Source organism: Leptinotarsa decemlineata, unplaced genomic scaffold (genome assembly GCF_025532065.1).
Source record: "Leptinotarsa decemlineata unplaced genomic scaffold, Ldec_3_MD MMD2_tig00026328_RagTag_RagTag, whole genome shotgun sequence".
NCBI lineage: Eukaryota > Metazoa > Arthropoda > Insecta > Coleoptera > Chrysomelidae > Leptinotarsa > Leptinotarsa decemlineata.
In genome coordinates this window covers 6108926-6133251 of record NW_027412688.1, presented here as the reverse complement: position 1 = coordinate 6133251, position 24326 = coordinate 6108926, and the positions used below count along the sequence as shown (strand labels likewise).

The following is a 24326-nucleotide window of genomic DNA, read 5'->3' as shown; positions in this document are numbered from 1 at the left end:
AGAAACCATCAAATCCACGGTTTTGAACGACACAGAGCGGCCGCATCGTTATTCACCTAAAAACCGGGTCTATTTTGGTCGTTTATTTGTAAATTTACCATTGCAAAGTTTGGACCGCCGAATATCTGCATTGATGGAATCCAATTTCGTTATGAGTAAAAACGGGTCCAGACGACCGACCGATATTTTTACGTTTTTGTATTCGATTTCATCGTACGCTTTAATCCGGATAGAATTCGATGATGTAGCAGCGTTTTTGTAAGGCTATTAATTAGAATAGTTGAAATCCTAAAGAAAGTGAACACAATGGGCAACGTTGAGGGCTTTTTGCTGGTGGGATTGAATTGAAATAACAAAAAACACAAAATTACAAAGACTGTTTCGTCTTGAATTCATTCCATTAGAAACAGTCAAAAAACTCCGCTAGGGCGTTTGTTGTATAACCGTTACTAAAAATTTCAGCCACAATTTCGGATATCATTCACTTTATAATGTTATCTGAAATGGGGAATGTTCCTCCTGACGAAAATCAAGTAGTTTTCATAAAAGAGCTCTAAAACAAGGCATTTTAAACTTATCATTTTAACCTTTTTCTTTAAAAAAATATTTGAATATTTAAAAAAGAGAAATGAAATAAGGCATTCAACATTTAAAGGGATTCGTTTCTATTTCACCATTTGGCAACATCGGTTATAGCTAATAAAGGACAATGAATCTGTTACCTGTATGAGACAAACAAAGATGACATAATTCAGAGGCGTGCTGTTCTGTTTACTTATGTTGCGAGTTCCGAGACATTCTGTGACATATGACCTAACCTATCTTCCTTTATATAAATAAATAACAAAACAACTGTTGTTTATGTGACTTGTGGAGGTGGTATTGAATTATAATTTATATTTTGCCTCAATTGTTGATTTATAAAGATAATTCTCCTTTTTTTAAAGTTGAATATCTAGGTACCTATAAATTATTTCAACTTGATATAGGCGCTGTTGCCAATATGTGAATTAGAAACAAATCCCTTTAAAAATTAAAACCCAATATTTGAAACATCAATTTGAATACATTTCGAAGTGAATTAGAAAAACTCATGAATTGAACTCAACTTTATTTTGTTCAAACTTGCATTTGGTGTAAAAACCCAAATTGAGAAACATTCTCCATTGTGGCTAAATAATAGCGGCACTCCTTAAATCTTGGTATTGAGATTGTGAAATATGCCAATATTAGTTTTCAGTGGGACGTATTTCTTCATAACAACCAGTATGACACCTTATTTGAAAGATATTTTAATTCTGTATGCAACCATGTAACATTCATGAGAATTACAACGCTATCCACTTCACGAAAAAAACATACTGACCTCTTCGACTAATTTATAGTATACAACTTATCAAAGGATAATTTCTGTACCTTGTATGGTTTTCGGGTTGAAGAAACCACAATAGTTGAAAATTTTGTGATTCGTCACTGGACGGTTGGCAGATGTGGAACATCAATAATATTTTGTGACCCCTGTGATAATTGTTAAGTACTGAAATATTTATAAAAAATATGTAATTCACATATACACGAAAAATGTTGATGTGGCTTTAATATACTAGTAAACTCAAGAATCTTGGCTAGTTATTGCAATATATTGCTAAAGCTCCTAAATAATAAATATCAATAATAAATATTTCTTCTTTTGTTGTGTTCTGTGTTTGCAGGTCTCTTGTCACTGTTCCATGTCATCTCGACTTCATTTCTTTATATATTTTTGACAGTTGATTCTCCTTTCTTATCCAATTCAGTTCGGATCTCTTTCATTAGAATTCGTTTTCATGTGGCGTTTTATGATTTTGATGTTAATTAGTGGGTATAAAGGCTTTAAGTTCCCATATTTCAGTCATTTATAGCTAGAATGTTATAAACTTCCTTCATGTTACGAAAAAAAATACATTACTATCAATATGTCATTGTTACCAATGAATAATTGGTCACAATGTGATAATTTTTTCCTCCATTATAAAATTTTCTTCTCCAGGTGAGTATTTTCATACTTCATAGTAATAACTATTGTTATGTTCTTTTCTTATTGTAGACTTTTTTAAAAATAAGCTGATGATGAACCTATACAGGTTCGAAACATGTACTGATTGATGGAGACGACTTTGAGTTTTTTTCCATCGTGAATCGTAAATGATGTTTTTCCTAAAAGAAAATTTGATGCCGATTATTTGCTGCAGAGCAACTGGGTGTTTAACTCGTCAAATAAATAAGTTGGGGTTGGCTGTGAGACACGTAGTATATACTACTTTATCAAGTAGGTATAATGAAAACCACTTTCTAATGATCAAATCTCCACTTTCCATGTATCGAAAATGTTTTGTCTGAAAAGCGGGCAAAATGTATTTCGTCGGCGTTCAACGACATCCGGGATATGAATTTTACTCAAAATTCGTATCAGAAAAGCCGTCTTGTTTCCTAGATTCATTAAAACAACGAAGCTCATTGTTGTTACACTCCGATGATCTTTCCCACAATGCCACAATGTATGATGGGTCAAGTTTGTTGAACCGAGTAGAAAAGTAGGGGAGATTGGGCTGGTGGAAAATGCTCTTGATATCGTAGCAAGCGGCCAGTTGAAACTTCAAAATATGTTCTCGTCTTGTATGTAAAACGTTCGGTACTGTATTTGAAAGTTTCGAAAATATTTCTCTTCAAGTTACCAATATTGAAAGCGGGTTGGCCGTCCTTGTTCATCTTTCACTGCCTGAACCACTGTGCCTGCTGTTTTTGGCGAGTGCATTGGCTTGAGATGTGGGTGTTGAGCAAACTGGCCATCGGATTCCTGCTTCCACGTAGCCCAGCTGGATACGAGAATGACAGAATCACTTGTGGTTATGTTATTCCCTAACTGAATGGCATCCCAACCGCTCAATCCTAAGGCCTCTCGTCGTAGCATCGCCTTGTCACGGTAATGCGGGGCTCTGCCGTGATTGACGTTCTTTCCCTAACTACTCGTGTGACTTTTATGGACAGAGTAAACTCAAAATTTATTTCTGACGCTGAGTCTATATAGAAGATGGATGTCGAGCTTACGACTCCAAATAACCTCCTTGTAAACTTAGATCAGGAGCAAGTCTACAGAGGAGCTGGATGTCGAGTTTACGACTCCAGCTGACCTCCCTGTAAATTTAGATCAGGAGCGAGAGCTTCTCAACTCTCCAACTCCTGAGCCAATAACTGAACCTGAAAAAAAAGGTTTGGTGGGGCAACCAGGAAACGTCTGAGTCAAAGTGGTAAAGGCACTAATGATGCAATTTTCTCACTCATGGAAAAAGTTTATACTGGAATCAATAGTGGCGAGGTTGCTGCTGCAGTATTTTGCGATTTCTCGAAGGCTTTCGACTGTGTGGATCACGAAATACTGCTGAGGAAGCTTCCTTTACGGTTTCAGAGGAGTGATACTGAGCTGGTCCAGCTCATATTTGTCAGGTCGTAGCCAGATGGTGGAAACAAACCTCCGCTCAGAAATTGGAAAAATACATAAGGGTGTACCTCAGGGTTCCATACTAGGGCCAACATTGTTCCTCATCTACGTCAACGATTTGACAAGTATAAATATTTCAGGGAAATTCACACTATTTGCAGACGATACTACTATTTTTTGGCAATCGGACAATGCAAACGATTCAACTAAAATCATATCCAACGATATGATGACAGTGAAAAATTGGTGTGATTCAAATCGTCTTTCTCTAAATATTTCGAAAACTAATATAGTAACTTTCAGATGCGAACTTGACAATATATCCATTGGGAGTAACATCATTGAGAACAAAAGTAGCCTAAAATTTTTAGGAGTACATATCGATAGTAAACTAAAATTTGAAGAACATATTTATGCCTTGTGTCACAAAATGTCCTCTGGATGTTATGCAGTCAGAGTAGTCGCAAATGAACTTGGTTTAACAGCAGCTAAGACTGTTTATTTTTCTTTGGTGGAATCTCACTTGAGATATGGAATTCCATTTTGGGGAGAATGAAGTGGTTATCTACTTCAAAATATTTTAGTTTTGCAAAAACGAGCCATGAGATATATGTGCAAATCAAAACGTACAGACTCTTGTATATTACTCTTCAACACTCATGGAATTCTAACAGTGATTTCTATCTTTATAATGGAAACAGTTTGTTTCCATTATAATTATAAATTTTATTGTTCTTCAGAATACAGAAAACATTCAGGTCAATTTTTTCTTGAAAACCCATTTCTTTTGTAACATGAGGATTATGATCAGCCCAAAAATGTTTATTCCTTCTATTGAAAATACCATCACTCGTAAATTTTGATTCGTCGCTCCAAATTATTTTTGACAAAAATTCCCGATCATCCTGTGTATGAATCAAAAGGGATTCACAAAAATGCATTCTACGTTCGAAGTCTTCTGCTTTTAGAGCTTGAAGTTTGGTAAATTTATACGGATGCATTCCGTGATTTTTCAAAATTTGTTGTACTGAAGCATGTGATACACCTAGATCTTTTTCAGCACTGCGAATGGAAGCTTCTGGATATGCATAAAATATGCCAAAACGTTAACAGTATTGTCCTCATTTGAAGTAACAGGTTTTGGTAAAGTTGAAGGCGCTTTTAACATGGAGCCATAGTTAAGGAAATTATTTTGTAATCTTACAAACTTCCTCTCGTTCATTGGTGTTAATTCAGGATACATTTGGTTGAATTTTCGGTAAATTTTCGTTATGTGGACACCCGGCGATTTTGAAAAAATTTTTGACTGTACTTACGTATTTTGATGCGTAGATTACGAATCCGAAAGAAAAAAGCGGCGCTCTCCCTTATTTAAAAAGTTACGGCCCTTCAAAGTTCAGAAAAGGGCAACTTTTCAGCCTTCTTTTTCACTAAATAAACTATTTAAAAACACATGCATTTATTCACTAGGTCACCTTTACACCTTATTCGTCCTTCTTTAACACTTTTCACTTCAATAATCAACATTTTTCTTATAAAAATGTTAAAAAATGTACGGAGCTGCTTTTTGGTTACATATCACTGTATTTTACGTTTTTAAGGTTAATGATATGGTTGGTACGACTGATGCAGTCCATATCCCTGAAGTAATTCAAATGTTTTTTTACCTTCATTCTTTAGATCGTAAATTGGTTTTTGGTGGGGTGTTACGAATCTGAAATAGTAGGCGAAGATAAATACCAACCGCTTTTTTCTGAAATGAATGAATGAAAAGAAGGAGGAATAAGGTGTAAAGGTGACCTAGTGAATAAATGCTTGTGTTTTTATATAGTTTATTTAGTGAAAAAGAAGGCTGAAAAGTTGCCCTTTTCTGAACTTTGAAGGGCCGTAACTTTTTAAATAAGGGAGAGCGCCGCTTTTTTCTTTCGGATTCGTAATCTACGCATCAAAATACGTAAGTACAGTCAAAAATTTTTTCAAAATCGCCGGGTGTCCACATAACGAAAATTTACCGAATAATCAGTATTTGCATTCATTTTTGGCGATTTTTTGAAACACCGTCAATAACCATTTATCAATTACTTATAAAAGTCACCAAACTGTCATAAGCTTGATATTTCCACGGCTACCTAGAAATCAAATTCTTTAAAAATTATTTTTTGTACAACTGTTATTGAAAATCTCTTTGATAGAAACACTTCAATCAGAACACCTACCAAAAAATCATTTAGAAAAGTTCACACATGCAGTTCGTGCTATTGCAAATCCCTGTGAAGTTACTGACGATGACGAAGTTGAATTTTCTTATTTTTTTTTCTTCTACTTCTGGGTGGTCGAAAATCCTTATTATTTTTTTCATTGATGTTTTCTCCTAGGGCTTGTTCTTCCACCCCTAGATTGTTTGGGGCCTACTACCCTTGACTCAAGTCATCTTTGTTACCCGGAACGAGTCCTGATGGGTAGGTGTTATCCTGCGCTCCAGACGATCATCCCTGAATAGATCGGTTCCAGTCCAGGAGATCTGACTTTTTATCCCGACTCACCACCCTGAATAGAAACATTAGATCCACTACTTTCATATTGGACAGAAACAGATAAGTCTAGCCAATAAGACAATTATTTTGAATTCCTTATTTATTTATTTTTTTTTTTTTAATTGTATAATAATAGAATATCATTATAATTTGTATGGGGTTGTGCTACGAAAGAGTTAGAAGAAATTGTATATGCTTATGTCGTTGATTATTCTAATGTGAGACGCAAGTGAGATCTCCCTTGAGTACTATCTCAAATGTTCATGTTCATTGATCTAAAATCAATAATAAATAAGGCGAATTCATGAGTCAGGTTCGCTTGATTCACTTGGAATTATTTATGATATCAGAACCCGCTATACAGAGAACCTACCCCCAAGCTAGGCAAAGTTTGTGTTTTAGTTTTCAGGATTATAGTTGATAAGGGGAGTCACTAGAGCACGTTAAATATTTTTCTTATTATAACTTTCAGGTAAGAACAAACCCCTGATTAGAAGACCGATATAATTTCGTTAATGGTGAATATCACCAGATATTCTCCCTCCCCCCTTATGTAATAAGATGGCGCCCAATAATTAATTCTAGCTGGTTCTTATTTTTTTTCTCATGTGTATTTATTCGAAAGTGATTTCGCCTTGTGTTCGTCGAACGATATCGCATATATTTTTTGTAAATTGTTTTTTTTTGGATTTAAAGAAGCTGTCAAGTACTGATTTATGTTTCCAGAATTGCTTAGTTGCATATATACAGGGTGGTTACACGTTACCATAAACTTATTTGTATCATTTTTTTTTCTCACCTACAGGGATGATCGAAAGAGTAATCAGGTATTTTTGTTGTCGTTATTGAGGAATGTTCAGACATACAGGGATTTTTAGACCAGAAATCAGGTGCTTTCGTTAGATCACATTTAAGTATTCTCTATGGTACAAGGTGTCTCAAAACTGCCCGTGGTTTTGATTTTGAATACTTAAGAGTTATCGAATCCGCAATCACTGACCTTAGTTTTTTTTTTTCTTTCCTTTATACAGGGGTTCTCGGAAGAGTATTGAGCTGCATTACTCTTGATAATAATAAATATTTTTAGACATAGTAATAACGATTTTCTAGCCAGTTATTACTTCATTACATCACCCATAGGTATTTTTTTTTTCATAATACAGGGAACTTCGTAAGTATCGTTACCGTTTTCATGTTTTTATTTTTGTCTTGAAGTGATAAGTGTTTCAAAAGGCATTCACTGACCTTATTCGTGGACGTTTTGTCCTTTGATTGAATAGGGGTTTCAGGAAGTTATTTGGGTAGTTGTTTTTTTTTTTTTTTTTTCGGGAAATCGGGAGATATAGTTATTTTTTCATCTGAGTAATATTAGTTTTCAGTGAAATATGGAAATCAACAGATTATTATCTGATGAACTTTCTTATGAACTATTAGTAAGAGGTGCGGTAAGTGATGGTTCTGTCGATGATAAACGAAAACGATTGAGAATATTTTTGAAGTTAGAGAAATCAGGTAATTTTTTGACCAATTCAGTAGAAGGATTAGACCCAAATAATGAAATTCAAATTTGTGAATCTAAAATTGAGGATTTGAATAGTATCGTGAAAAATTTTGACTTTAATAATACAGCGAATGAATATGCGAAAGTACGAACTCGGATTTTCCATGTAATAGGGCGGTTGAATCGGGTAATTTCGACAGATTTTACTGAATTGAAATGTCAAATGATAACAAGGGCCGCGGAACTCCTTGATCAATTAGAAGAGTCAATAAGACAGAACAGTTTATCAGAAGTCCTGAACCCGGAAAACCAAGGTTCAATTCTAGACCAACCTAATCCTACACTCCCAGTAATAGTACCGACTTCCAACAGAGAAATGTTGTCACACTTATTAGATGCTCCTCTTATTGATTCATTGGGAGCAGGTGAAAAAAAAATCTGATCCCACTGGATCACCATGTCCGGTCGAACAGTTGGTAACAGGTGTTCAGTCTAAGGTGAATATAGTGGATGTCCCCCAAGGTGAGATACAGGTTGGCCCTATTTATAAAGCAGGCCAAGCCACTCCATTCAGGGAGACGGAACAGAACTTGCATTCTACTTTAGGAATTGAGCCTAGAGTTCGGCGAATGGGGTTGCAAGATCTTGCCATGCCACCCGTTGAAAGTCACTTCAATATAACACCATCTCCGGTCACGTTGGATTTTTCACGAAGTTTCATTACGATTTCGAAATGGAATGTTCGATTCAATGGACAGGGTAGCGTAACAAATTTTATTGAAAGGATTGAAGAGCTCAGTTATGCTTGCGGAATAACAGAAAAAGAGCTTCTTCATAGCGCTGTCATCCTGTTTTCAGGAACAGCATTATCGTGGTATCGTGCAATTCGAGATAGCCTTGATTCTTGGAGCAGTTTTAAAGCAAAGCTCCGCTCAACTTATTTGTCCTCTGAGTATGAAGAAGATGTTTGGGGCGATATTCGAAATCGAACTCAAGGGGCTGAAGAGAAAACTGTAATTTTCAGTGCTCAAATGAAAAATTTGTTCAGAAAGCTTTCTCAACCTCCGAGTGAAGAAATTCAGCTGAGAATTATCAGACGTAACCTCTTACCAGTTATTCAGAATCAATTGGCGCTATACCCTATAGGGTATAGCGCCAATTGTATAGGAACAATAGATGAATTAGAAAGAGCTGCTCAAGCCATTGAAGATGTGCAATTGCGCACAATGCGCATGCGCCCACCTCCCACTAATCCCAGTATAGTTGCGGAACCTGATCTTATGTACCAGAGGCCCCGCAGACCACAAGTTAGCGCCATTCAAGGGCATGCTTCGTCTAGTTCTGCTACAGACGCTAGTCGAGAGGTATGTTGGAATTGCAGAGAGATAGGCCATCGTAAACGAGACTGTACTAAAGCCTTCAAGAAGCATTGCTTTAGATGTGGGAAAGCAAATGTTACCTCTCGTACATGTAATGATTGTGTCCGTTCGGGAAACGCGACTCCGAACCATCCGCGGGTCTAAGGATGAGTTCGGAGAAATTCGACCCAAAATCATATAATGATAGTATAGTATGTCTTAAACCTGTTCTTGCGTATATTTTTGCACAGTGTGAAGGCGATAACCGTCCCTATTTGAATTTAACCATTTTTGGTATACGCTTCATGGGTCTTCTGGATTCAGGAGCAAATTTTAGTTTTATGAATATGACAGGTTGGAATATTTTGAAGAATTTAGGAGTAAAATTATTACCTTCTCGCGTTGAGAATTGTACCGTTGCAAACAGTCAATCCTGTTCAGTTTTAGGCTCAGTCAGTGTTCCTATTCAATTACAAGACAAAGTTGTTGTAACAAATTTGTTGATAATTCCAAATCTTTCTCATACCTTGATTCTAGGTATAGATTTTTGGCTACAAATGGGTATAATCCCCGACTTACGGAAAAATTGTTGGTCCTTTCAGAGTTCCCCTCCAGATGTTGCTTGTGTCAATTCTTTAGTGGCTCTGGATGTACTGACAACTTCCCAACGAAAAATTCTGAAGGAGTTAACTGAGAAGTATTTTGGGTTAATGGGTAATAAGATTGGTTGTACCAATCTGATAGAACACAAAATTATTACGGAAGGGGAACCAATTAGGCTTAGACCTTATCGTTATTCACCAGCGGTACAGAAACGTATCGATGAGGAAATTGAAATCATGCTCAGAGATGATATTATTGAGCACTCCGATTCAGCGTGGTCTTCACCAGTTCTTTTGGTGCCCAAAGGTAATGATAAATGGAGATTTTGTGTAGATTATCGGGCATTGAATCGTGTCACGAAAAAAGATGCTTATCCCATTCCTTACATTGCTACGATCCTGGATAAGTTACGCAATGCAAAATACTTGAGTTCACTCGATATTCGCTCGGCATATTGGCAAGTTCCAGTAGCTTTGGATTCGAGGGATAAAACTGCCTTCACAGTACCCGGACGTGGTTTGTATCAATTTAAGAAAATGCCGTTTGGGTTGACAAACGCCCCTGCCACTTGGGAACGTCTTGTAGATCGTTTATTTGGTGCAGAAATGGAACCGTATTCATTTGTCTACTTGGACGACATTATCGTCGTTACCGAAACGTTTGAGAAACACCTTGAAGTGTTAGAGATAATATTCCAAAAACTATTATCTGCAGGATTGACGCTCTCTCAAGAAAAATGTCAATTTTGCCGGAACGAGTTGAAGTACCTCGGGTATGTTGTGGATAAGTATGGGCTGCATGTGGACCCTGACAAAGTTAGTGCGATATTGAATATCAAACCTCCTACAAATACTACCGAAGTAAGGAGAATCATTGGGATGGCATCATGGTATCGCCGGTTTTTACCACACTTTTCTACAACGATTGCTCCACTTACAGCATTATTATGCAAACATAAAAAATGGCATTGGTCTGAGGATTGTGAACGATCCTTTCAGTTTATCAAAAATTCATTGGCTTCCGCCCCAGTTCTCACTTGTCCTGACTTCACCAAACCATTTATTGTTCAAACTGATGCTTCCGCTTATGGAATCGGTGCGGTTCTTTCGCAGGAGCATGATGATGGGGAACATGTGATTTGTTACATATCTCGGTCTCTTTCTAGAAGCGAAAAAAACTACTCCACCACAGAGCGAGAATTACTTGCCGTCATTTACGCATGTGAAAAGTTACGACCATATCTTGAAGGGTATAATTTTAAGGTCATTACTGACCACCATAGTTTGGTGTGGTTACATAATCTTACTTACTCATGAAACCACTGGACTAACTCCATATTTTATAAATTTTTCTAGGGAGTACGTTGGTTCTGGCGACCTCCATACGTCTCCAGATTTTGCAACCAGTACCCCACAGGACTTACTGTTACGTTCACAACAGATTGTTCAGGTCTATCAGGATGTACAAAAACGAATCGCCAAGGCCCATAAGGGTTCAAAGAATCGTTACAATATGAGGCATCGTCCAGTTAGTTATACAATTGGTGACTGGGTGTACAGAAGAAATTTTGTTCTGTCGGATGCCACAAATAACTTCACTGCAAAGCTGGCCCCAAAATTCGTAGGACCCTTTAAGGTTAAAAATAAATTGAGCCCAACTACATATGAGTTAGCCGACAAAGATGATCGCCCGAAAGGATTATGGCATGTGAAAGATTTAAAAGCAAAACCTCCTGACTCTGAATCTGATGACGAATAGTTTAGGTTATCCCATTATGTTAAAGGAGAATTACGGAGCAATTCTCCTGGGGGTTGATGGGGGATGTTACGTGTTCCAAAGTTTCATAATTCAAATACAATTGTTTTGGTTCCATCATTGCTTTATGTAAAGAGAGACTTCAGAAAAATCAATACCACTTATTAAACACATACCTGCCATATGGGTTATCTATTCTAAGGGACTATTTCTTTATAAATATACTGAACTAAAAGGAAAGAAAACAAAAAAATGAAAAAAACACATCCTACTTGATTTAGGTGGAAATATCACTTGTGCCGATGTCGTCTCGAGTTTAACTTTGTTTTGCTCTTCTCTAATTTGAGGATAAATTCTCAAGACGTAAAATTTGTGCTGAGGAAGTAATTGGTGAATGGATTTACAGTTCCTGTTGGAATCATTCCGTTGAGTTGTTTTTTTTTTACTCCTCTAGCTATCGACTTAGTCGGATATTTTTTTGTGTTTACCGGCACTTTGTCTTCTGTCCTTGCGTAGGACAGCTACGTTTCAAGCCACCCTTCTTCCACGTAAGTTGAATTTTCTTATTTTTTTTTCTTCTACTTCTGGGTGGTCGAAAATCCTTATTATTTTTTTCATTGATGTTTTCTCCTAGGGCTTGTTCTTCCACCCCTAGATTGTTTGGGGCCTACTACCCTTGACTCAAGTCATCTTTGTTACCCGGAACGAGTCCTGATGGGTAGGTGTTATCCTGCGCTCCAGACGATCATCCCTGAATAGATCGGTTCCAGTCCAGGAGATCTGACTTTTTATCCCGACTCACCACCCTGAATAGAAACATTAGATCCACTACTTTCATATTGGACAGAAACAGATAAGTCTAGCCAATAAGACAATTATTTTGAATTCCTTATTTATTTATTTTTTTTTTAATTGTATAATAATAGAATATCATTATAATTTGTATGGGGTTGTGCTACGAAAGAGTTAGAAGAAATTGTATATGCTTATGTCGTTGATTATTCTAATGTGAGACGCAAGTGAGATCTCCCTTGAGTACTATCTCAAATGTTCATGTTCATTGATCTAAAATCAATAATAAATAAGGCGAATTCATGAGTCAGGTTCGCTTGATTCACTTGGAATTATTTATGATATCAGAACCCGCTATACAGAGAACCTACCCCCAAGCTAGGCAAAGTTTGTGTTTTAGTTTTCAGGATTATAGTTGATAAGGGGAGTCACTAGAGCACGTTAAATATTTTTCTTATTATAACTTTCAGGTAAGAACAAACCCCTGATTAGAAGACCGATATAATTTCGTTAATGGTGAATATCACCAGATATTCTCCCTCCCCCCTTATGTAATACTTGTAATCCAAAGATCGTGTGTTCAAATCCTATGGACCCTATAATTTTTTTATTATCAGCAGTAACGTTATACAAAAAAATTTGTATGATACATTTGTTAAAAGTGATTTTATTTTGCTCGTGAGTTTGCTCCACTTGCTGACGGTCGTTTTGCAATAATCCCCACTCACAAAATAAAATGCCACTTTCAACACTTGTAGGTAAAACGTGAATAACTATTTTTCCACAAAAACGGCTTTATTAAGAAAACTTGACGATGTAGGTATAGGGACATGTATATCATCGTGAAGCATTTTTCACCATTTTTCAATTTATCGAGTAATATACAGGGGGTTTCATTTGAAAAAATGAACTTTCGACTACTTTTATGCACAATGGAAATAATAGTAATTTTAGCACACCCTGTATGATATGGAGTCGATTTCTTGGTGTCATTTGAATATTTCAAGTTTGTCCAAACTATTATCAAAATATCAACTTTTCATGAATTGAGAGTACTGATGTACTTGATTTCAATTAAGGCTATGTTTTGGACCATATTTAGCACAATTTATTTTTTATCTCGAAAACAGATAGAGATAGGTATAGGACATTATTAACAAAAAAGTATTAAAACGGGGTGTTCCATTTAAAAAAATATAGTTGCTAGGACTTTTTGATAGAAGTGGCAATGCCGCAATGCTGAAAATATTCTAGATCGATAGAACAGGTAAGTAAATGTGAGAGGTGAAATTTTCAGAAAAATCATGCTTCGTGTTTTCCAGAAACGTCTAACCTACCATCGATCGTGAGTCACGCTGTATATACTGGCCACTGTTTTCGAAGGTCATCTGCGACTATTTTAGTTAATGCACGGACAGATCTTTTAACTTTAAAACGCCATGGGGGTTGGAAATCCAGCAATGTTGCTGAATCTTATATCGACAACTCCATATCTAACAAAATGAAAATTTCAAAAAGTATAGTAGAATCCATTCAACCTCCAGCGTCATTAGAACCTGAACACAACAATGCTGTGGAAGCTCAGTGTTTCCCCATCAACTTCAACTTCGACCGCAGTTAATATTTCAATTACCGAAAACATGTTCCTACGCAGGAAATACTTTACAAAATTGTTCAAATATAACTGTTAATTACTATTTCAAATAAAATATAAAAATTAGTTAATGACATACAAGTATTATTATATGTATATGTATTTTAATTTTCAATACTTAAAAACAACGCAACGTAGAAAAAGTACAGTGTACAATGCGTGAGAAAATGACATATTTCTCACTCGCCTTCGGCTCGTGCCAACAAACTTCTGCGCTAGTGAGAAATATGTCGTTTTTCTACGTTTGTTGTACCATATACTATTCTACCATTATAACAATATAATGGTTTCTCAAAAGATCGACTTACACTGCTCTCAGTTTGAGAGCACTTCAATTCGTCTATGAACCTTTTTCACGCCATCAAAGAGGAAAATAATCTTGAAACTCCACCCGGCAACACGTTCCACCTGAATTTTTCCGCCCTAAAGTACTGCGGATGAACGGTAATACAAAGATACAGCATCGAGCGTAAAGTGTCCCAGAAGCAATTTCCAGCACGAGAAAATATCCAGATAAAAAATAAGTGTATCTGCAATATCGTATAATCGTAAACAGCAGCCGTCCAACCCTATTTTACGAAGCTTAACGTGCTGATGATAATCTTTCCGGAAAGGTGGCATTTGGAAACTTCGACAAAAAAGTCCAGTAGCCTTTGAAATGTTTTATCTATAGTGAAGCTAGTAATTCACTGGTTAAACTGTTTCTATTAACACAAGATATTTAGATTTAATTTCAAATCAAATTACATCTACACAATCACAAAAGGAAGAATCACAAAAGAAAGAATACAGTGGTCATTATTAACACTATTCTCAAGTTTACTAACATATCTAAAATACCGCGTGTTTATTGAACATGCGGCAAAAAATTAAGGGACTATTCCTTGGATTATTCTAAGGATATTTTTTCCTTTGATGATTTTTGATAGGGCGCTTTGTTTAGAAAATACGGGGCGAAAACGAATTTCAACAATAACAATTTTGGTAACTTTAAAATTATTACCGTAACACTGAACCTACCAAGTAATGAAACATCTAACAATTCCGTTGGAATAGTCGAAGTAACTGGTATTGTGCATACTTGAAGTGTCGGCGTTCTCAAAGGCCAAAAAAAACAATACAGAGAAATAAAGCCGCTGCCAACTAGTCCACATGGACTGAAGAATTGGCGGCTCGTATTGGATGATTTTTACTAACCGAGTTTTATGATTGGCTGAAGAGTTATAAAATTAAATTTCAAGTCATGTTACGGTGACGAATAGAATGCGAACCGTCGTGTTGTCAATGTTCAGTTCAGGAACTGATCGCGATTTGAGTGTTGAAATTCGATATTGGTGCAGTTATAATTACTTAAAATTTTTGTTATTTGTTTGAAATGTGGCGTCCTTGGACAAGTACTAATAGTAATTACGGGTGTGATAACAACGCAGAATTTTTCCAGTGTAGTGATTCCAATACGAAAAAGAGATACCAGTGAATAAGATTCAGATGCATTTGAATATTGAAACACATAGAGTATGATGTTTCAATGTATATAAGAATCTACATCTCAAGTTTGGTTTCGAGGGAAACAAACAAGCAACATCAGATTTGACCGAAATTCCTTTCTCAACTGTACGTAAAGACGTGATATGATACGGGATTACCAAAACCTTTAGATGTTCATCTGATAAAATCATTGAAAAAAACAATATACGACTGTTACAAAAGCAATGAGATTCCTACAACTGAAATCATACGAAAGAAATTGAATACTTCCGGCCATAACGTGAGCTGCTGTGACAAAACTCTTCAGAACTGGATAAAGAAACTAGGATTTAGATTTAAAATAATAAACAAACGTCAAACAGTTATGGAAATCAGAAAAATAGTGGAATTCGTAACAAATACTTATAACCAATAACTAACAAGAACAACGGCAAATTTTCTATTTGGACGAAATTTGGTATGACAGTCACGACATAGTTACGAAAGGGTGGACTGATGATTCGAGAATGTGTACGCCTAACATGCCTGCAAACAAAGGATCGCGACTATCATTGTGCATTGCAGAGGGAGTAAAGGATGGGTTCTGAATTATTTGAATTTATGTTAGAAAAAATTGAGAACTGCTATACTGACTATCATAAGAACATGGAAGCTAATATTTCTGAGGAATGGTTTGAAAACACATTGATCCCAAATTTGGATGCGAATAGTGTAATAGCTCTTGACAACGCTTCCTATTATTAGTGATAGCACAGAATTTCCATTATATTACATAAATAAAACAATTCGTAGTCATTACTTTACAGTTTGCTCTTCACTTCACACTTCAAAACATTCTCTATTGCTTAAACTTTTTCATATTGTGTAAGGTTATAAACTAACAAAAGTACGATACACAAATAGAATTTTCATAGCATCGGTGGTTCAGTGGTAGAATGCTCGCCTGCCACGCGGGCGGCCCGGGTTCGATTCCCGGCCGATGCATCTTTTTTTATTTTTAAATGTTTTTGAAAAAATATGCTAACCTATAACAGATTAGACGTATAAAACAATTTTATCGAAATACTTAAATTTTAACTATTTTTATAACAACCAATTTTCGAATATGCCACCGTCTAGTTCTGAAGCACCTTGTATTTGTTCAATAATGTGGAGCAATAACATCACAAGGAGTCATATAAATTATGTGGCGATAAACATATAACAATACCAATATTGACTGATATGTTTCCGACTAGATGAAAGCGGCCTTCCTTATCTGACTATTCGAAAAACATCATAAAAATCATCCTGTTGACATCGAAGCGGTACTATTCAATGCCGCTATCAATCATTGGACTATAAAGCCCCATATCGAAGTATGTCGAGAGTAAACAAATGGGTTACCACTTTTTCGGTAGACTCACAAGAGTACCTCACAATAAATAATTTGAAAATTCATAAAAATTTGGGTGTATTCTAAATACCATAAAAAATTATTCTCGTTGGAAAAAAATTGAATGAATTACTGAAAAGGCAAGGTTATTGATTGATCAACGACATTTTAATTGACTTGTATCATTGAAGACCACAAAACAGTTTTTCCAAAAATGTTTTATCAGTGTACTTACTAAGATCACACTATTTTAATATGTTGTACTTCCCTACATCAGATAATTGTCGGAAAGGATGAGAAGGATTTGGTCCAAGTATAACATCAGAACCTGCTTCAGATCTGGGAACATTATCCGTAGCAGCCTCACAAAAACCAGGCCACCAAACGCGGACTGCGATTCCAAGAATTGCATTTACCGGATACCCTGTGAGAGCGGAAAATCCTATATCGGTGAAACTGAGAGGCCAATGAATATTCGCATTGCCAAGCACAAGAAGGACACTCAAGGAGGAGAAACCAGCAAATCAGGAATAGCAGAGCATGCAGTTTGGACTCATCAACATAACATCAAGTGGGCTCAAGCTGAAATCATCCACAAGGAGGAACACATTCAAAGAAACCGCATAGGGTGTTGTCCAACAACGCATTTAGCCAAGCTAGCGTAGAGATACGCAACATATGGAAACCTCTAATCAAGCGGAACACTACCAACTCCCGCCAAACGGTCAGCTTCAGCTGGCTGTCGATGAATAAGTCCATTTATCACAGTTTTTTTGGTTTAATATAATTATTATTTTTCAGCTAATCTTTTTTAATTTTTTGTAGATTTTTTCACTGAGTTCAAATCAATTTATATCATATTAGTCAATGGAAGTCCGAACTGATGAAATGCCCCACGAAACATTGTCAACCACTTTCAAACTAATATTTAGTAGGTAAAGGAGAATATTCTTTGTGACGTACACACATCAGATGTCGCGTCAACATCCCCAAATTCACCCGCGTAGGCCTATTTTCGGCGTTAATAAAATTATAAATAATAGAGATTGTGTTTCGGAAGGTGGGACTTTTTTGGAAATTTCCACCTATTTTAGGATCTTTTTTTTTTCAATTTCTCAATTCTTTATAATTTTTTAAATATTTGGAAAAACTCAAGTACCTTTTTTTATATACCAATTTGTTTATAACGTCTACAATTTTAATGTGTTTAAAAACGGTTTCAGCACATTTTTCTATCTATCATCAATCAAATATAACCATTCAAAAAAAGTATCATTTTTTTTCTGATTGATTGGGCCGTTACTTACCTTGCAGAAGATTATTCAATACCCTGCCAACTGATATTAAATAAGGAATCAATAGCACAACAGGACCAAAGTGAAAAACTATTTGCTTGGTTCAAATAGAATGGATATTCGTAATTCGATTGATCCGAATAATAGTTGAGTTGAAAGAATATGTTACCTTTTTTGTTAGGTAAAATATGTGGTTCAAGGGGACATCAAATTAATTTAATTTTTTTAATAATTTCTTTTCTCTAATAATTTTTTCATTATATTCATTTTATCAAGCTTTATAATATATGGATAAAGGATTGAAATTCTAAGCTCATAGGTATGAATTATAAATGGGAGAAAAATTGATTTTTTATTCCTTTCTTTTTTTCTTTATCTTCTTTACATTCATTGTAATTTTTGAATAGAAACACTAAGCACCTATATAGTGTCACCATTAAAGTGCGCACCACATGGGAAACTTTTTTTTCGAAAAGTTTCAATGAAGTTTAACTTCGGCACTTGTTTGTGCTTTAAATTTAACTTAAAATGATGCGGCCAACTGCGACCCACTGAAGTTCAGTGTTTGTCAAATTCAAATTTTTTTTGAAAAAAAATGAAAAAGTGCATTTCTAGATTGAATTTAACAAAAAGTTACTTGAAAAAGTTGTTTCTACGGCAATTTTATATCCATATGCCAAATTTTATGCAACTAGGATAAAGTTAACGTTTTGCTTATTTTTGACAGATATCCCCTTTATTTTAAAAAACAAGTTCGGTTAATTGTCATCAATTCATGTATACATAACAAACTCATCATGGAGTTTAATTTTTCTGATACATTTTTACGTATACGGACATTTTTAGAAAGAAATTAAAAATTTGCTATAAAAATTTTAACATGACTGGTGCAAAGTTTCAATCACTTGGCTATTTTCATCAGAATCTCGTTCTTTTAATGTGTTACTAAATTTTAGCTTGTGAGGCCAAAATTTATTCTTTAATAGAATTTTTCTAACACTTTCTCTCTTGTAATCGATATTTTTTATAATATCGGTTATGCTCGTTTGCCCGTGTTCAATAACTTTTAAACAAATGTTAAGTTGGGCCTCACCATCGTATTTACTTGGAGTGTACTTTTTCTTAAATTTATTTGCTACGGATCCTATTTCTTTGAATTTCGACATTATCCTTGACACAGTAGTATGTTGAACATTTTTTCCTGGATGTCGTTCATTAAAAATGTTAGCTACTTGCCGAAATGGTGTATTCTCACCACATATTAAAACTATTTCTATTATTTCCTGAAGAGACAACATTATTGCAACAATAACTGTTAAAAATTTGACAAGTAAATCAACAACTTAATACTACCATGGCATGCATTTTGTTTGTCAAGACCTATTTGAAAATTTTATTCAACGTGATTAAGCATCCTTCCCGCCCTAGTTAGTGTTTATAAATAATCTGTAAATACTGAATATTGAAATTTCAATGTAATTTCAACTCTAGTAATTTTATTAATACTTATTGCAGTTTATGAGTTGTGTCTGCTTTTTCAAAATTGAAGGTACTGACGTTTGTTTAAGAAAATAGCCAAGTGATTGAAACTTTGCATCAGTCAAGTTAAAATGTTTAATGCACATTTTTAATTTCTCTCTAAAAATGTCCGTATGAGTAAAAATTTATCAGAAAAGTTAAACTCCATGATGAGTTTGTTATGTATACATGAATTGATGACAATTAACCGAACTTGTTTTTTAAAACAAAGGGGATATGTGTCAAAAATAAGCAAAACATTAACTTTATCCTAGTTGCATAAAATTTGGCATATGGGTATGAAATTACCGTAGACACAACTTTTTCAAGTAACTTTTTGTTAAATTCGATCTAGAAATGCACTTTTTCAATTTTTGTCAAAAAAATAAGTTGAATTTGACAAACACTGAACTTATATATATATATATATATATCTATATATATATATATATATATATATATATATATATATATATATATATATATATATATATATATATATATATACATACATATTACAATGTAGGTTTTCACGGATGGTAGAATATGATGAGAATATGAGAAAAACAGGTAGGAGAACCGCCAAAAGCCATCAACAACCCTCAGGTGGAAAAACAGGTAACAAATCCATACAACTTACGCAAGCGAAACCATATAAAAACACCACAAGAAGAACCTAACATCAGTTACACCTCTCGAAGCGAAGCAGTAACTCGTCTTGATAATGTCATCTGAGATGATGGCGAAACGTCGACTATCGAATAGTACACAACGGATGAACATATATATATATATATATATATATATATATATATATATATATATATATATATACATATATATGTATGTATATATATATATATATATATATATATATATATATATATATATATATATATATGTATACATATATATATTCATATAACAAATTTCAGTTATATCAATGTATTACATAAGTTTTCGGTATATTAATACATATAGAGATCATAACATGGAATACTAGATAAATGAAACACGTCATGCGCAATCTATGATTTTTGTGGGTAACTAGTTTATTCTACACCAGCATTGTATGTAACTTTTGTAATATGTATTTGTATATTTTTTCAGTGTAAATAAACGTTATTATTATCAAGATCCATAGTAATTTCAAAAACTACACTTTACGATTTGATCTCCTCAAACTTTATTTGAAAAATATATCACATGTTTCACTAGCACAATATATCACATGTTTCTCTAGCACACTAGCTTTGTCAAGTGATTTGAATATTCAAATCACTTGATTTGAATATTCAAATCACTGGACAAAGCTACTGTGCTAGGGAAACATGTTGTGATATATTTTTCAAATAAAGTCTGTAGAGATCAAATCGTGAAATGCAAATTTTGAATAAAAAAAGTCTCATTACTGTGAATACCAAAGAATATAATTTAACTGCGAGGTAATTGCAATAAACTCTAATTCCTTCGAGGAGCTATACATTCTCGAACTAAACAGAAACCCTCCCGTGTTACCACCCTGAAACGAGGGATGTATATTATTGAAACAGCGCGAGACGAAACTAAAACAAAAATATCCAACTCTCACACAGCCATCCGATTGAATTCGTTTGGAGAATTGTATTTGCTTAGTCTCATTTGGTAATGGAAATACGCAATCTACATTGGAGGAGGTAAATCGCAGAGGAAGAAACGTAATAAAGGAATATGGACATGAGGGAAAATCCGCTGAAAGCTTTCAATTAGTTTGAAAGAAATCGCATATCTGCTGAAAATGCGAAATGGCGAAATGGGATATTTGGTTTGATTAAAGTAATGTCTGATATACCTCGCGTGTTCTTGTAAACTGAGTGAACGCCTGCTATATTCAAAATACTCTCTTGGAGTTCCATGATAATGGTATTGAGTCAGTACGTAGAAGTATAAGAACTTGTAGTTTCGAAACAGGTGATTTGCTTTTGAGTACTACGACCAAACATAAACCGAATAATAGTAATTTCGATTTTATGAGCTACGACTAGACTTAGTTAGGTTAGGTCTATACGACCCTCCACCGCACCCGCAAGGGTTTATTGTGGCTCACACCTATTCACACTCGACCACTCGACCACACTCGACCTTTGGTGAGTGGTCTTTCGGGTCAGATGGTAAGAGTACGGCTCTGTCGAACTCTAAAAACCTGATTCGGTCCCCAGCGGGGCAGGCACAAAGTATGTGCCCTGCTGTGTCATCATTTTCCAAACACAGACGATACACACTGTCTACCGACAGTCCGACTCTCTGCATATGATGATTCAAATGACAGTGACCTGTAAGAAGGACTGTTTGACATCGCAGTTCATCCCTACTGTAGTCCAACAACTGTTTGGTATCAAGCTTCGAAGGGTGAATAAACACCTTGGAGTGAGCCAATCCTGAAATATTCTCTGCCAGAAGTCCATACATCTTCTTGCCATCCAGGTGTTCAATTTTTGTTTGGCAAAGCCTAAAACGATGTCACTGACAGGTTCTGGTCCGATGAAGTTGCTTGCAGCACCCTCCTTTGCAAGGGAGTCAGCAGCCTCATTGCCTTCCAGGCCACTATGGCCAGGAATCCAGACCAGAGACAATCTTTTAAGTCTTCCTATCGAGGAGAGTCGTTTTTGTAAATTTTCTAAAAATTAAGACGTTGCTAGAAGTAGTACTACTTTCTCAGATAATTTTCAAAACTGTAATTGAATACCAATGATGTTCCGTGTTAGGAATCACACGTTAAAAGGTGAGACCTCGTTAGTCCTTAGCTCAACTTCTCAACTTCTGAGAGTTGTCGTTCGTATGAGGGCGACAGCTGACTAACGGAAAAACATATTTTAAACAGATTTTAAACATATGAGGTCCACACTTCCAAATATATTTCTCAATTTTCTAGAATTGCGCAAATAATCCATATTGCGACTCATTGAGATTTACAAAACCGGTTTTATGAAAGTTTTGGACGTTTTCAAGTTCTCAAACGAAAAAATGAGATTTTTCAAATTTCTGCATTATAGCATTTACAGAAAAAGCTTTAATGAAATATTTTGCTGCTCCTCTCAACAGGAACAAAAAATATTATCTGAGGTTTTCGATATTTTCAAAATTGTTAGTCAATAAATAATGAGGAATCAAATATCCTGTAGATTTCCTTAGCGCCCCTCGTTGGGCGCCAAACTCTTGTACTGTTTCCTCACTCGTTTCTCTCGTCGAGAGCACGAAAGTGGTACCCCTACTGTCCAATCGTGGGACCCTATGGCGGCGTTTCTTTTGTCATCCTGTTAGGCTCAGTAAAACAGTCATCCTCCTGCCAGTATCCCCTTCCTTCCCCCAACCCTGCTCCCGCATGTGGGAGAATGGTAGTATTGTATATATGTAAATAGATTTTTTGTTATTGTAGAAAATGAAGAGTTTTAGTACATGTTCCCCCCAGTTGGAATGACAAGCTCTTGATTTGCAGAGTCAAGGGCACAGGTCGGTTCTTGATTTTGCTAGAAATTCTATTATAAGTACTGAAAAAGGTAACCAAATTGAGAGCTCTATTTGGACGTCATCTACAGAAGTTTCTAGAAATATTTTACCCCTTTTCAACATCTGTCACTGTAAACCTACTTAGTTACACTGGGACACAAGTATGCTAATAAAACAAGGAATACGGTTTACTTGGGAGTTTTAAAAGGGTTTAACTAACACCTTAATTATCACTCTTGAACATGAATTATCACTTGATGAAGAAATCAGAGTGTCAAGGTTCTGAAATTTTTTAGTCTTTCCAATGATGGCTTTGATAGGAAATATAACAAAGTACAGAGTCTTGCCCCAGGGTTCAATACACTAAACCTATACACAAAATCCTATTACACTCCTTCAAATAGACTCTAATTCCTGAGCTATGGATGGAAAAATGTGGCTGAAGTGACAGTGGTTTTCATTTTCGATAGACTGATGGTGTTACGAAGATTCTTACATTTGCTTCCTGCATTTTTATTGGGAAAATATATAAACTGATCAAGAATCTAGATTGTGAATATTCATTAGCATAATAACAAAATTTTCGACCTTGAAATGTTCAATTACTCCTTTTAGTGATATTATTGTAATTTAAAAGTTTCTGGTAGTGATAACTGTGAATTGTTATAGTTTATTAGGAAAGAGTTATTCAGTTCTTATTCCATTTTTGATTTATATAATGAATTATTTATATCAGAACAATAACACTTACAAATAATATTGGGATGAATCTGAAGCCGGCCCTGACCGATGTCCCAGTCAGCAAACGCATGTCTCTTCGCGAAACAGCGCGAAAGGTGTGGATGAGTCCCGAAATCCCCAGAGAGATCCGGAGCGTTCGTTGACGATATAAAAAGGTCGCTCTCCGTCACGAGCAGTAGTCTGTACTTAGAAAGTGAATCGTGCGTTTAAAGAAAGGAATCTAACTGTGAAGATAAGTTAAGCGTTAGTTACTAAGTATTGTATATAATTTAGTTGTTATAGTGAAATATTGTTAAAAATAAATTTGATTAAGACAGTTAATTCTTTAATTCGTTACAATATCAATCCCTTAATGGTATTCTGTATAGTGTGCACGAAATTTTTCGTTACTCTATGTTTAGCTAACACAAACAAACTGGATGGTTGACCCACACGAGAGCATGCCACGTATAATTGTCCGTGTGAAAAACATGGTGTGCTCAAATCCAAGCCACAAACGGATATTGATTGGCCTTGGGACTTATTAATAGTCATTGCAACTGCCAATCTAATTGGAAATTGCACACGTTTAAAAAGAATTGGCACATCTGTAGGATTCGTTGTAATGAAATATTTTCACCTTCGATAACGTTTTTTATTCATTTTTCAATAACTTATCGCGTGCAATTGCACAGCCGTGGTGGGTTCAAATTACAGAGCGATCTTACTTTCAGTTGGTGAGTATGTGGTGGCATGCGTGGCAAATCCA

The 24326-nt window shown here is 35.3% G+C and overlaps 1 protein-coding gene and 1 non-coding gene across 4 annotated transcripts in view; one reads left to right on the top strand and one right to left on the bottom strand.

Annotated features, from left to right (window-relative positions):
• Nucleotides 1-24326, bottom strand: part of LOC111515782 (tyrosine-protein kinase-like otk) — a 226507-nt gene that overhangs the window by 180905 nt on the left and 21276 nt on the right. The window lies entirely within an intron of this gene.
• Nucleotides 16077-16147, top strand: TRNAG-GCC (transfer RNA glycine (anticodon GCC)). The gene has a single exon. It is a non-coding gene; the product is annotated as a tRNA-Gly (tRNA).